The 16,737-nt window shown below is 35.4% G+C and overlaps 1 long non-coding RNA gene across 1 annotated transcript; it reads right to left on the bottom strand.

Moving 5' to 3' along the window:
• Positions 1-12,711: 12,711 nt before the first annotated feature.
• LOC145797168 (uncharacterized) lies at positions 12,712-15,536 on the bottom strand. Its single transcript, XR_014338365.1, has 4 exons — positions 15,288-15,536; positions 14,398-14,458; positions 13,103-13,165; positions 12,712-13,006 (listed from the first exon to the last, which is right to left on the bottom strand). It is a non-coding gene; the product is annotated as an uncharacterized LOC145797168 (long non-coding RNA).
• Between the last annotated feature and the right edge of the window lie 1,201 nt (positions 15,537-16,737).

Raw genomic sequence — 16,737 nt, forward strand, 5'->3', positions numbered from 1 at the left:
ATGAAATGATGTTAATCAAGATGAATTCCCAAATAAAGGTAAGACGGACGTGTGCATGAGAGAATTCTTTGAAATCAAACTCAAATTGTGCTCAAATGGACATGCATGCCTGGTATAATCTATGTTTCTTCATTCTAGCTCATTTCTCATAATAATCCACCCAATACACTAGTATCCATGAATTCACCAACTCAAGAACAAGACCAAAGGCTTGAATTCTTACCTTAGCCTCTCAATTATGCTCTAGATGGTTAATTGTTTGAGTTTTCAAGCCAAAAGTTTCAAAGTCTTCTACCTTCTACAATTGTTGAGCTTGAATTCTATTCTCCTTATTCTCTTTTTCTCTCTCACCCACGTTTTGGGCTCATAAGGATGAAAACGACATGTGCCTTAAGTGGTATAGAGGCCTTATATTGGCTTGCTTAGTGGTCTTTAATTAATTTAGCTTAAGCTAATCATAGTGGCCTTAATTAATCTAATTTGATCGTTCCGATTCAAATTTTAATTAAACCTACCGTAATGTTCTAAAAATTCTAAATAACACATATACCAAGTCAATTTCGTGATCGGATGTCGAAAAGGCCTTCAATTCGCAAAATATAACAGTATTTCAAACAGATATTCTTGCAATAGACAGATAGAGACACAAATAATGCAATGCACAAATAATTAACTCAGGATTTCATCTTAATTATGTATTAAGCTTACTTAATCATGGATTAACATTAATCAGAGGTCGGGGTTGTTATAAAAGGAGACTTCTCTCTTTTGCTAGTATATTAACTCTGGTCAAAACTGTGCTGTCCAGTTTACCTGTGTATTATTTTTCTCTTTACAGGATGCCTGAAGGAATTGCAAAGGAGGTTGATAAAATGCAAGCCTCATTCTTATGGGGAGGCTCAGACCTAAGAGGAAAATTCATCTAGTGAAATGGTTGGAGGTAACTAAGTGCATAAAGTAGGGTGGGCTGGGTATCAGAAGAGTTAGAAATGTGAATGTATGCTTGCTTCTGAAGTGGTGGTGGCGTTTGGCCACTTATCATGATTCATTATGGAAGAGGGTTATCCGCAGCAAATACAGATTTCATGGAGGGCAATGGTTCCCAAATCTCAGCCCAAGTAACAACTTCTCTCAAATTTGGAGTGGCATTATAGCAGCAGTGGAGCTGAAAGAATCTTTCTTGTTATACTATGTTAGTAACCTTCAGTTAAAAGTGGGCAATGGTTATCGGATCAGGTTCTGGCATGATAAATGGCGTGGAGATCTTTGCCTTAAAGATGAGTTCCCAAGACTATTTCGATTGTCTATTGATAAGGAAAGAACACTTAAGGACATTGTGGGTATCTCCTCTGAGAGCTGGTTATTCACATTCGAGAGGCCTCTCTTTGAATAGGAAAAGATTGAGCTACTCCGACTCAATGGCATCTTATCATCAGCTCCTACACTGAATTTGGAGACCCAAGACAGTGTTGTCTGGGTAGCAATCAAACCTGGGCAGTCCCTTGTTTCTGTTTTTTATAACCATACTAGTCTTGTCTTGGGTGGCACTGTTAGCTCAAGTAGAATGGTGTGGATTAATTATTTGCCACTCAAAGTGCAATTCTTTGGCTGGCTAGCTTGGAAGTACAAGGTAAAAACCTTTGTATTCCTACAACGAATTGGTGTTTTGGATAGGTCTGCCTCTACGTTGTGCACTTTCTGCAAAGCCCAACAGGAAACAATAGAACATGTGCTAATCCTTTGTCCTATGGTATGGAGAGTCTGGACTGGGCTGCTACAATAGTGAGGGGCTTGTTGGATAGTTCCTAGATCTGTTGAGGGCCTGCTGCATTGGTGGACAGGTCACTGTTATAGTAAAATTGAACGGAGAATTTGACAAGCTATACCTTTAGTGATTCTCTGGTCGATTTGGAAACATAGAAATGAGTGTCTATTTCAAGATTCCCAACTCAAGCTACAGGAGTTGCAAGAGCTCATAATCACCAGACTTACTATCTGGTTAAAGGCTTCTTCCAAGGAGATCCAATTTTCGGTAAATGATTTTCTTTACAAAATCTCAGGAGTGAGGAATTGTATTTAGGTATAGTTCTACAGTGGGGTTCTGGATGAGCAAATAATCCTCTGCTGCTGCTGTCTCCTACTACTATCTTATTTTTGATGGTCCTATTGGACATTCCTTGCGGTGCTTCTTAATGATTTTGTTCTGATCTACTGTGATCAGTTTTGCACTGGTTTTGCTGTGATCTACTGTGATCAGTTTTGCACTGGTTTAAATAGTGGCTTCTCCAACCTCTTATGGCTGCTGCTGTGAGGATTGAAGTGAATCTAGGTGAAGTTTTGTATCAGAAATGGAGGTTGAATGATTTGGCTTAAGTCTGGTGGCATGCAACAGATACTTGGTTAGGTATAGAAGGCCACTAGTCTTTTACTCTACTGTTGTCACTTTGTTGCCAATACTCTGCTTGCTCATATGAGCTTTTCAATGGTTCATCAGTCTATGCTCAGGTCTGGTTTATTATGTTTGCTGAATGGCTTGATGATTGGTTGTTGCTATTTTTGTTGTTGCTAATGTGCTATTTTGTGGTAAAAGAATGTGTCTAAGGACTGCTAAAAGATTTGGTGTTAGGTCTGATATTGTATGGTCTGATGTTTAAGGTCTAGTGTAAGGTCTGAATGCTACTATTCAGTGGATTGGTCTGGTCTGTTTGATTGGTCTAGACTGTGCAGCTATTATGAGGTTATAAGGCATCTGTGCATTTTGTTCTTCTCTTTCTTTTGGTGCCTTTTGATTGGTTTCTCACCAATCTTGGGTCAAATGCTTGCAAATGATTGTGCTTCCTTAGCGGTGCCAACCTAGTTAGGATTGATAAGGTTAGCATTGATACTTTTTGCACTTTCCTCTTTGTTGATGTAAGTTTTTGCATGTATTGCTTTCTTCATTAATAAAGTTTCATTTTGCTAATAATATATATATATATATATATATGAATGTTTGTGCTTATTTTATAAGGAAAATGTCACATATATAATTCTATTTTTTTCACTTTTAGGCACAAGTTAGTAGGTTCTATGTGTATTTATTAATGTCTATCTTATTATCTTTGATCTCAAAATAATAATAAAAGAATGAAATAAGAAATAAAATTATATATAGTATTACTCATTTTCATTTTGTAATTTAAATTTGTATTACTGAAAGCATCAATAGTAATTCCAAAATTTAAGAAATGGGGTATTGGTTTAAGGTGATTGGTTGTCACGAGGGTCCGAATTGGAAAGGGGTTTTGTTTGGTATAAGGTGTAGATGGTCTGTTAAGATCGGTGTTTTGGGTGTTGGGGGTGGTTATTATTTCTTTTGCTTTTTGTTTGTTCGGTTGGTTTCTCTCCAGCCATGGTGTAGTGCCAGTAGATGATTAGCTTGCTTTCCGATCTCAACCTAGTTGGAATTGTCTAGTTTGCTTTGATGCTTTTGGCACTCTTCTCCCTTTATTGATATTCATCTTTTGTACATTTGATATAAATTTTCTTTTGCTGATCAAAAAAAATTTGTATTAGTAACATTTTTGCTTCTTACACGTTTTTGTTTAGCCTGGTATTGTTATTTATTGTTACTACCTCCCCGTGTCAGGCATTTCACGGACAAACAACACCCTAACGTTCTGATTAAAGTTTGTTTCGATTTTATTTTAATTATCTGAACCGTTCATATTATAGAGTTCATCGAGTATATTATTCAAATAAAAAATAAGATTAATCAAACATGCATGGCCCCATTATCGGACCATAATTGTTTTGAAAAAATTATCAAAATTATTTTAACCGTTTATATTTTTAACATAAATGTAGTTTTGTTATGAGTTATAGATGTCTAATTGATTTGATTTTTTTCATAGATGATCTACTCGATGAACCCTATAATATAAACGGTTCGGATCATCAAAATAAATTCAGAAAAAGCCTCCACGAACTCACAACATGGTGTTCCCAGTTTCCATTTTTTTTTTTTTTTTGAACAACAAAAAGGCCCTTTATTGATGTTGATACCATACATACATATGAAACATCAAAGAAAGGATGAGGAAGTGCAAAGCATCAAAGTATCACCAAACGATCCTAACTAGGTTGGCACAACAAGGTTTGCCCAATCATTTGCAAGAACACCTCAAGGTTGATGAGAATACAACCATAAGACACAAGACCAGCCCAACAAAAGTATGGCAGCAACAATAGAGCAAATATAAGCAATGCACTACAGAGCTAGCCTTGAATACAATGCCTAACACCTGAGACATTATATAAGAATTCATTAATCGAAAAATGAAGCTCCTTGGAAGTAGCCTTGAGCTAGATGGCAAGCCTGGTGATAATGAGCTCTGATAGCTCCTGTAGTTTCGGTGGGGAAGCTTGAAAGAAACATTCATTTTTGTGTTTCCAGATCGATCAGAGAATCACCAGAGGTATGGCACACCAAATTCGCCATTCAGATTTCCTATAGTAGTAACCTGACCACCATTGCAGCAGACCTTGAACAGAGTCTGGAACTACCCAATTAACCCCTCACCACTGTAATAACCCAGTCCAGACTCTCCACACCAGAGGGCAAAAGATTAGCACATGTTCAATTATTTCCTGCTGAGCTTTGCAAAAAATGCACAAGGTAGATGCAGACCTATCCAAGACACCAATTCGTTATAAGAATATAGAAGTTTTAATCTTGTGCTTCCATGCAAGCTAACCAAAGAATTACACTTTGGGTGGGAGATATTTGATCCACACCATTCTACTAGATCTAGCAGTACCTCCATAGACAATGTTAGTGTAGTTGTAAAGATCTGATACAAGAGTCTGCCCTAGTTTAGCTACTTTCCAGACTGCACTGTCTTGGGCCTCCAACTTCAATAAAAAGGCTAAAGATAAGATGCCATTGAGTCTGAGAAGCTCATTCTTTTCCCAATCAAAGAGAAGCCTCCTAAAGGTGAACAACCAGTTCTCAGAAGGCCCAGAGATATCCACAAAGTCCTTAAGTGATCATTCCTTATCTAATGACAATCTGAAAAGCCGAGGGAACTCATCTTTTAGACAAAGAGCTTTACACCAAGTATCATACCAAAACCTGATTCGACAGCCATTGCCCACCCTTAACTGTAGGTTACTGACATAGTATTGTAAAAGAGACTCTTTTTGCTCCACGGCTGCCACAATGCCACTTCATATGTTAAAGGAGTTGATGCTTGGGCTGAGATTTGGAAACCATTTCGCTCCAAGAAATCTGTATATGCTACAAATGACCCTATTCCATAATGAATCATGATCAGAAGCAAATCTCTATTACCACTTTAGGAGTAAGCACACATTCACATCCTTGACTCTTCTGATGCCCAGCCCACCCTACTTTAAACTCTCAGTTACCTCTAACCATTTTACTAAATGGATTTTCCGCCTTAAATCTGAGCCTCCCCATAAGAATGAGGCTTAGATTTTATCTATATCTTTAGCAATTCCTTCAGGCAGCATGTATAGAGACAAGTAATATACAGGTAAACTTGACAACACTGTTTTTACCAAGGTTAATCGATCTGCAAAAGAAAGAAGCCTCCTTTTCCAACCAGCAAGTCTCAATTTAAACTTATCAACAACAAGTTTCCATGTTTTCTTTCTCCTAGGATTAGCACCCAAAGGCAATCCTAGATACTTAATTGGAAGTGTTTGAGTCCTAGAATTTAACAGGGATGCAAACTCAGCAAGAACAGATTTAGAGATACGAATCCCAAAAACCACACTTTTATGATAGTTGATTTTAAAACCTAATGCCATTTCAAAACACCTGAGGATTCTTTTCAAGTTAAGAACTTGTGACAGCTCACCTTCACAAAACAGTAGAGAATTATCTGCAAATTGCAAATGAGAGAGCTATACATGATTGGTCTAATAGATACCCCTTTTAACAAACTCAGCTCCATAGCTCTCTGAAGGAGTATATTTAGTGCCTCAACAACCAAATTGAATAGGAATGGTGATAAAGGATCGCCTTGTTTGAGACATTTTTGAGGGCTGAACTCCTTCATTAGTGAGCCATTGACAAGAATTGAAATTCTTGCAGTAGAGACACATTCATGAATCCATGAGATCCATTTTTGACCAAACCTAAAATTTGTTAGCATTGAAAAGAGAAAATTCCAATTGATGGAATCAAAAGCCTTTTCAAAGTCTAATTTGAAAAGCAGCCCTAATTTCTTGGATTTGTACCAGCCATCCACAACTTCATTTGCAATCAAAACTCCAGCAAGAATGTTCCTACCTACCAGAAAAGCTGATTGTGAATCTCTAATTACCATAGGCATGACTTGTTTAAGTCTAGCTATTAGGACTTCAAAAAGTATTTTGAATATAGTGCCAATCAGACTTATAGGTCTGAATTCATTGAGGGTTACAGCTTTCTCCTTCTTTGGGATGAGAGTAATAAATGAACTATTTAAACCTAGAACCAATCTGCCACTAACATAGAACTCTTTCATAAATTTAAGGACTTCATCTTTGAGCACCTTCCAATATTTTTGAAAAAACATCAAATTGAATCCATCTAGTCCTGGGGCTTTGTTCCCATTACTATCTCTAACTGCTACCCAAATTTCTTCTTTAGAAAATTCTATTTCAAGCATATGAAAAAAGGCACTGAGCCTAACAAGCTTGAAGTCCCCTGCTAAGACTGGTCTCTACTTCTAATCATCTGTGAAAAGGCCCCAAAAATGGTTCCACACCTCATTCTTGACAGAATCTAGCTCCTCAAATATCACATCCCCTACTTTGATGGAGTTGATAGTGTTTCTAGTTTGCCTGCTACTAGCCATGACATGAAAAAAAATCTAGTGTTCCTATCCCCTTTCAGGTTCCAGTCCAACCTAGATTTTTGAAGCTGTTCCCATTCCAACTTCCTGCTCAATATCCACTTTTCATTTCTTTTCTCTCTTTATATCTTCAACTCTTCCTCATCCAAAGGTCTTGTCTCAACTTTTAGATCAAGGTCATGGAGATCAGATTTAGAATCTTTTAATTTGTTCGTAACATTACCATTGATCTCTTGATTTCATTTTTTTAATGCCAACTTCAGAGTCTGCAATTTTCTTTTCAGAATAAAGCCAGCAAACCCACTCAACTGTGATTCTCTCCAAGTGTTCTCCACCAAAGAAGTTAGGTTTGGGTGTAAGAACCATGCATTCAGAAATTTGAATGGTTTAGACCCCCAGTTCCTTTCATCCTCCATGAGTACAAGTGGGTAGTGATCAGATACAGATCTAGGAAGACCCTAAAGTTTGAGTTTAAACCTCACCAACCACTCAGGGCTAATAAGAAACCTGTCTATTCTACTTCATTTATTCATATCAAGAGCATTGCACCAAGTGTATTTTCTGCCTAGCATTGGCCCATTAACCACCTCACAATTATCTGTGAAATCATTAAACTCTTTCATGCCTCTATCCCTGCATGATACTCCTATCATTTTCCCTACATTCCTAATCTCATTGAAATCCCCGCCAAGACACTATGGTTTTGGGAAAGAATTTTTCAAATTTAGTAGGGTCACCCATAATTTCCTTCTCCTTATTACATCATTGGGAGCATAAGTGTTAACAATTACACAATCAAATGAGTTGTGAATCTTACCTGATAGTAGAATGGAATTTCTGCTGCTGCAACATTCTGAGAGTTGGAAAACTTCAGGGTCCCAGATGCAAACTAATCCACCTGCTAGTCCTACAGTATCTATAAACATGAACTCCTTCTTATCTCTAGGCCAAATACTTTTCACCAACAAACTAGTAGTGCTTGATTGTTTTGTTTCTTGAAGTAGAGCCATATCTATTGCCCTATCAAACAAAAGCTTTCTGATTTTTCTTCTCTTTTCAGGCCCCCCTACTCCTCTAATATTCCAACTTAGTGTCTTCATTGGAAACAAATAAGCTCCAGATTTCACCCATTAGGAAACTGATTATTCCACAATACTAGTCCCTCTACCCAATCTCTCCTTATCTTGCTCCTCCATGTGTGTTAATTTCTTAATGACCTCAGGTTCCTACCCCTTATAATCAAAACCCAATCTTTTCCCTACCTGCAATATTTCGTGAGCCTCTTGAAGAATGTCCCTTGTAGAAGAGGGTTGCTTTAATTCTGGATTATGGTTGGATGAATTAGGTTCAACTGTTGATCTTGAACTTGTTCCTTTGATGGTGCCTTTGCTTGGTCCTGCACCTATATGCCCCATTCTTCTAGCAAACCCAGAGAACCTACCCACTAGCAGAGGTTGTTTGATCCCATCACTTATGTTGCCTTTTATTTTGCCTTTCTTAAATCAGTTCCTAATGGAGCCTGAAATTGATGGGCTGATTGTGATATTATCCTTTGATTGAGAACTCACCCCTGCTGTTCCACACACTGGCTTTGCAGATGAAATATTTAATCCAACACTAGAGGGCCCAATGGGTTGCAGACCTAAATGGGCTAATTTAGTGGGAAACAGTCCAGAATGATCATGACCCAAGTCTACCTCAAGACAAATGCCAGGTCTATCCTTAAGAGGCTCACTTAGACTCTCGATAAAGCTTGGGGTGAGGATCTGACCATCTACTGAAGGGGCTACAGAAGTTCCTTTTTGAGGGCCATGATTGCACTCTACACTCTGCTGTAAATTTCCCATAGCTAGCTGCTCTTCAGTACCTTTTTGAGCAGCCTGATTGCACCACTGCTTCCGTTGCAGTCATACTGCTGGCAATGATGATTCTACCACACATATGCCTTCTTCATTTGAATTTCCTGTGCAATCTATAGTCTCTGCCACGACTGATGCATTACCCTAGCTGCCATCTGCAACCAGTTCATCCCTAGCCTTCATTCTAGATGTCATAACCTCATCATCCACATCAGACTCTCCTCCCATTTCATCTGCCTTGACATCATCTTCTTTTTCTGAGGAGTTGTGTTGAATAAGTTGGAGTACACCATTAACTTTGGAGCAAACTGCTTCAACTGGTTCCTTAGAAGGCGTTTCTTTATAATTGATGCTAACATCCTCTGCAGTCTGCTCTTTAAAGACTCTTATGGATAAACTCTTCCTTTGCACTCCAAGTTAATACTTGTACTTATCAAATCCATAATATTTGTAACTATTCTGAATCTGCCACATCGAAATGATTTGGGTGTACAAATATCACCATCTAAGAATACCAGCTTCCCCCATAGTCTTCATATATCTCCAAAGGTATTTGAGTTCCATAGATTAGGGGGTATCCCATAGTAACTGATCCAAACATGCCTCTCTTGTTGAAGATGCATACCTGGTCTCCACTCTGTGATGTACTCACACCAATCATGGAACCAATCCACAATCAGAGACTTTTTGCTCATCAAGTCTTCCTTGGAGGGAATTGAGAGATACACATCCCACCCTCCTTCTTCTCTCACCAGTACATTCTACTCTCCTCTTTTTATGAGTTCGTTTTTCACCTGTAAAATAGTATGATCCATTCTGAGTCTTATAATCATGCTCTCATAGAGCCACCCATTGCCTATCTTTTCTATTCTAATAGTTGTCTTCGGTGTAGATTTGGGTTGATCTCGTTTGATAACCTCTGCCAATGACCTTCCATCAGTGCCGTGGTTCCATATATTGTTGTTTGCCATAGCTGATATATTCCTCGTCATCATTCAGTAATTGTTCCATTGTTGTTTGCCTATCTCTTCCATATATTGATGTTTCACCACTACCGTTGCTATTCGGATGTTGTCATCATTCACCAATTATCTCCACCATCGTCGTATATCTACACTTGATTGTCGCCAATCTACACTTTACTGTCATAGATCTACACTTCATCGCCGATCTACACAACCACCATATTACCACTGCCTTCTTCGTTTCAAATTCAGATTTATTTTTTAGTGAGAAATTTATCAATCTCTCTTGTTCTTTGTGTACGTGGAAGAGAATGGTGGATTCTTGTAAATGAGTAAGTAATATGAGTAATGATGATGGATATTAATGAATAAATTTATAGTAATAAATTTATCAGTCTGAATAATAAATTGACACTGATAAATTTATGAATCAAGACATGTAAGTAAATAAGTCTAATTAATAGGACCGGCCTTTAGCTGCCCCTAAAATAAACCACAATTCTCCCAACTATAAGGTCCATTCGGCAATTTTATTTATTTATTTTTGTTTTTTAGTCTAGTAGAAGAATTTCATTTATCATGAAAGCCGTTTGGAAATAGCTTAGTTAAAAAAATCACCAAAACAATTAATAATTTCAAAAATTATAAACAAAAGGTCAAATATTTTTTTTTTATTTATTTTTTTTGTTTGGTACACATTTTTTTCAAAATTTTTAATTTTTTTTACATTTCATATTTTAATTAAAAAATTAAAAAATATTCAAAAAGTCAATTGTGAAACAAACCAACTTAAAAACAAACACTTGCACATACCAAACCAACTTATAAACAAACACATACACATCTATTGGTTGCAATTTGTCTTCATTCTTGCTCTGTACTCAGTAGGGGTGCAACTTAACCGGGTTTAACTTGAGCAACTTAAACTCATTCTAAATTTTTTTAGGGCTGGGATAAAATATTTTCAAATTCGGTACGGGCTTAGGCAAAAATTCAGAAGCCCAAATTAAATTTGGACGGGTTTGGACAAAGACGTCAAACAAACTGAGCAACCCAAAACCCGAATTATACATATATAGATATATAAAAATATTAAATATTAGTCATTACATGATCTTAAAATAATTTAGATTATTAAATCATATTGAATATATATTACACATACAAATAACATAAAATCTTATTTTTTTATTTTCACTTATAAATTGTAAAAACTACTATAGTGGCATCTCTCCTACATTATATAAATTATTTGTTTTGATGATATTAATGATTTTTTTATAAAATAAAATTAAAAAATTTAAATAAAGTCAAATTTTAATAATTTAATAACGCAGCTGCAAATAAAATTTAAAAAAAAAAAAACTGAAATTCATTTACAATTTGGACAATTCGGACAACTCGGACAATTCGGGTTTAACTCGAATCGGGCTTAGACAGGCAATCTCTGGTAATAATTCGGACTTGGACGGGCTTGGGCAAGTCCCGCACAACTTAGGCTAGGCTTGGACAACATTCCAACCCGACCGAACCCACTCAAGTTGCACTCCTAATACTCATTCATGAAACCACAATGACCCAAAAAACACATGCTCATAATATGTTACGACACGGCAAATTCTTATATATTTATTTAAATAATTTTATATGTTGCTGTAGTATTTTTTAAATATATATTTCTGTAATGTTGTAGTAAATTAAATCGTTTTCCAAGCTCAATTTCGTAAAGCACGTGAGAAGAGAAAGTCAACTATAACATTTTGTCATGGTTGACTCCCTCCCTCTATGGAGTCTCTTTACAATCCAAATTCTCCAGTGTGGAGAATGAGAGACAGAAAGAAAAGACTAACCACCACTAAGAGATGAGAAAATTAAAGTTGATCATAGCAATGAAAGGCCACCCATGTACAGGCAAAACCACCATGGCCCAGAAATTGGCAGAGGCATTAAACTGCCCTCTCCTTGCCGATGATGATGTCTGCCGTTGCATTGCCCAGAAGGATCTTCCACCGCCTCCACCAACCACCACTACCACCACCACCGAAACCGAACGCCTCAACAACCTATCCTTCGGCATCCTATGCAAAATCGCTTCTATCCAACTACGAATGGGGCATCAACTCATCATCGATTCATCTCTCCACCATGAAGCCCATCTAGAAAAGCTGCACCAACTGTCGGCATCTACAAAGGCCTGCCTAGTCATCGTCGAGTGCATTCCACGAGACAGGTACGAATGGAAGCAGTGGCTCGAACATCGATCCGAATCAGAAGAAATGCCATTTTGGTACAAACCCTCAACATGGGATGATCTTAATAATATCTTGTTGGAACTCTACGATAACTTTGACTATGACATGAAAGATGTGCCGGCGCTTGTAATCAACACCACCGAATATGTCAAGGATAGCAAGCTTGCCGATGCAGTGAAGTACATTGCAAACATTACAACAAAATTGAATTTTTATGACTTGCAATACATGCCGTAAAAACGCTTTCACGACATGCACACAAATGCCGTTATATGATATGCTGTGGAAAGTTAAGTATCATTTACGGCATGCAGGTAAAGTTGTAAAAAGTAATAAATTAAACATTAATGACATACTTTGCATGTCGTATATAACTTTTTACGACATTTTTGTCATGCCATAAGTTATCATACTTTCTATAGCATAATTTTGCATACTGTAGAAGGTTGTTTTTAATATATTTATAGCATGCTTTGTATGCCGTATATAATATTTTACTTGCGGCAACTTGTGAACAAACCAAGTAGTAACTTATAAACTTAAAGCCCAAAATCTCTAAGGCATTAGCATTTTTTGGTAACACTAGTTAGCTAGACTCATGCAATGAAATATGTTAATATTTTCATTTCCATCATCTAATCTAACCTATATACAGATACATCTCTAAAATACTGAGCTTCCCCTGGAAGATAAATGTGTCAGTATACTTCACTAAGCAAGAACTTGCAAATTTTAACAAAAAAAAAAAATCAAACCAAATTTGCTGTTGAATTTTCCACTAAGATTAAAATTTCAGTATTGGCAAATCCCCTTTATTTTATATCTCAGCATCACTGTCAACAAACATACACCAGTTTTGTCATGAATCTAGAATTATGTACATCTATGAAGATCCAACATAAATTTGAAAAAAAAAAAAAAGAAAAAAAAAGAGAGAAATAAGCTAGTGTCCCAAGTATGTCCCCTACCTTTTGGAAGCCTGCAGAGATGACACCATCATTCTCTGAAGCAGTGAGTTCCTACTCAACCTTTTCAAGACCTTTACTTATAGCTTGCATTTCTTCAGCTAAAGACTTCAATTGGATCTGGCCATTTGATATGCAGATGGAACAAGTGAAAGCATATAAATTAGAATAGAAACACACCAATTTAGTTGTAAGTTTCATTCTGCATTTACTTACCCACAACATCCTGAGAAGGCCCTTCACCAGCATTAAGGACAGAAACTATATTCTTCACCTCTTCTGAGGTTCCATTTTACATAAACATTCATTTTAAATCATGAATCAGTTTCATCCTCTAATCATAATTCATAACCAAGCAATCAAAAAGTCAATGAGTCATCAAATAATACTGATTATCTTTATCTTCTTTTTTTCTTTTTTGATAAGTAACTGCCAGTCAATACATTTTACCACATATTAAATAATTAAAAACATAACAAAATTTCCAATCAATAGAATAAACAGTAATGCTTTTTGTCAACGTTTTCAACAGTAATAATCGAAACCTCTTTTCAATTTCAATTCATTTATACAACCAAAACAATCAAGATCTAATTCCTTGGTAAACAACAATACAAAACATTTTAAACATGGGATTTTATTCAATTAAGACTAATATATCATCTATAATCCAAAAAAAATAAGGCCAAATCTCACCTAATTTAAACATCATCTATTAAATAATTAAGACTATAATACATCATCTATCATCAAATTAAACATCAGATTTTAATGGACAAATCTCCAGATTATAAAAAAAAACATATACCCAATCAATTTGTTTCACACCAAATCTCACCTAATTTATAATCCAAAAAATAAGAGAGTTCTTTTACTCTTCTTCATTTCTAATCATTTCTTACCAAATCACCCAATCCAAACAGATAGTTAGAAACAAGAGCAATCAATCATATATATATATATATATATATTCATAAATTTTGACGACGAAATCATACTACAAGTGAGATAGTGAGTGTGTATGTACGTCTAATCTGATTCTATACACACAAGTGAGATAGTGAGTGTGCATCATGTGCTATTTCATCCATAACCAACGGAAAGAACTCAAGAATGTATCCAATGTAAACAAATTTATCTCATCTTCAGGCTCATGCACAATTAATTTATAGACGTTTCAATTAATCATTTTTTCGCCTCATTTCGACATATTAAATCCTGAGAGAGGAAGTGCCAAAATCTGGATTAGGTCCATGGACAGCAATCAAATCGTTGAAAACCATATTGAATTAAATATAATGAAGAGCCACCAAGTACAAATAGGTTTCAGCTATATAAACTTTGAATTGCAAGAGGTACTGAAATATAGGAAGTTAAGAGTTGGGGCTGGAGTGCATTACAAACAATTAAAAAAAAAAAAAAACTATGATTGGCAATCCATAACATGTTACATAACCAAATCAATAGAAAATTTCATTGAAGAGCTATAAACACAACACAATTCAAAATACCTCACAAGCTGTTGTCTCTCTATGAATCCTTACTACTTGAGATCATAGAGTTGAAATGAAACTGCAAGGGAGAAAATTTTAGTGAGGTTGAAAATTGGATGTGGATGTGTATGTGTTTAATATACTTTTCAAAACCCAGCTCAAGTTAGAACCCAAATTTTTCATTTTTTTTCTCAAACAAATATATGGCCTGGTATTGCTCAAATTAAAACACATAAATAATAAGTCTCATATAAGTAGCTCCTACAATGCAACGATTTCACAAATATGCTGATACAATCAAAACTAACACATCTATTAACCAAAACAAAAAAAGAAAGCAGAAAAAGCATAGAGACATCAAAAAGTGAAACTCTGATGAATTTCTCATTGGAGCATATAATTGAACACATTGTGGGCAAAAATTTTCACAAAGAGGAAGAAAACAAGGAGGAACATACAGCAGAACAAGAAGGAAGAAAACATGCTTGGTGTTTCAGAAGGTAGAACATACACACACACACACACACACATATATATATATATATATATATTGAGATTGCAAGACTGCACCTCAATCTTCTACAAATATCACATACCGCCATCACCGTTTCACCATCAAATTCTTGGAACTCCCAAGTCAACAAACACATCTATCTGAAAAACTTTCACTGCTGAGTTGTAGTTTTTGGTCTTTTTCACAAACGGTGGAACTATATAGCTCATTTACAACAACGGTGGAACTATAGCTTACTTTCAACTCCATGGACAAGTCAGGCAATAAACAAATAGACCAGACTCGTGATTCAAATTCAGATTTTTAACAAGAAGAAAAGTACAAACCTAAAGATACAATCAAATTGTGAATCAATAATTAAATAATACAGCGAACAACGATGAAAGATACTCACAGTGGAGATGTCACTGATCAGAATCACATATTTGAAACTCTCCTCCACCATTCGATGGATCGATTGATTGATTAATTGAAGGAATGATCGATTGAGAACACAGAGAGAGGATGCGAGATCGAAAGCAATCGAGAGAGAGAAAGAGAGATAGGAGATCATGAGAGAGGGAGAGAGAGAAATCCCGTATTGACATAGAAAATCGATTTTTGATATCGGAATGTCTTCTTGTTGCCTTGAACCCTAATCAAACCAATCATTTATAATACTATTTCCCCCCTTTTGTTTTCCTTCCAATTTTTGGTAAACTGTGGCTTAATTCATGTTTATTGAAATACATGAAAAATATGTTTAGAGATTTATTGTTATATTTTATTTTTATGTTTGTATAAAAATCTTAAAATTTTGTGTGGATTATAAATTTGGATAAAAATTTAAAAATACAAAAAGAGAATGTGATTGAAATTTAATTATATTTTATTTATTTATTTATAGTAATTTTTTAGAGTAGTTAAAGTTGGATTTTTTATAAAATTATAAATATACTCAAATAAGTTTAAAAAAAATTAGAGCAAAAATATTTTTTACATTGTCCTCAATTAGAAAAATTTAAAGTAAGAAGCTTGGTTGAAAATTGTTAGTTTTTTATATTAAAAAAAATTGGATTGAATTTTTTTTTTAATAGATGTTTTCACGACATGCTAATGTATGTCGTATAAAGTTATAATATTTTACGACATGAAATGTATACCGTCTTAAGTGTAAATATTTTACGACATATTTTTATATGCCGTGAAAATATATATTTTTTATGACATACTTTTGCATGCCATAAAAAAATAGATTGAATTTTTTTTGTTAGAAGTTTTCACATGTTAATGCATGCCGTGTAAAGTTATAATATTTTACAACATGAAATGTATGTCATCTTAAATGTAAATATTTATGACATTTTTGTAAGTCGTGAAAATATACATTTTTTTACGGTATACTTTTGTATGTCACAAATTTATGAATTCACGACTTACATAGTATGTACGTCGTTGTTGAAAAAACATTAACGGCTTGCAAAAAAAAAATGCTGTAAAATGTACTAATTACGACATACATTTGATGTATGCCGTAAACTTAAAGCCGTAAATAGTTAGTTTTGTTGTAGTGAAAAGAATATCATCAAACCAATATCTGCTTGGATTTCCATGAATGGGTGAGAAGAAACAATGGCCTGAATAAAAAACCACTACTAGACACAAAAACAGATGACGACGATGATGATGATGAGGGACAAGAATGGGTAGAAGAAGAGGTAGATACCCACTATCATGAATTCACTCTATCTTACGCCAGTGAAAATTTTGTCACTGACATTGCTTGTGGGGGATGCCTACAACCCATCTCTGATCCCGATCAAGTCTACTACAAATGCAGCTATTCCGATTGCTTCTTATTTGCA

This window comes from Camellia sinensis, chromosome 8 (assembly GCF_055761805.1).
Source record: "Camellia sinensis isolate YWXY chromosome 8, ASM5576180v1, whole genome shotgun sequence".
Classification (NCBI taxonomy): Eukaryota; Viridiplantae; Streptophyta; class Magnoliopsida; order Ericales; family Theaceae; genus Camellia; species Camellia sinensis.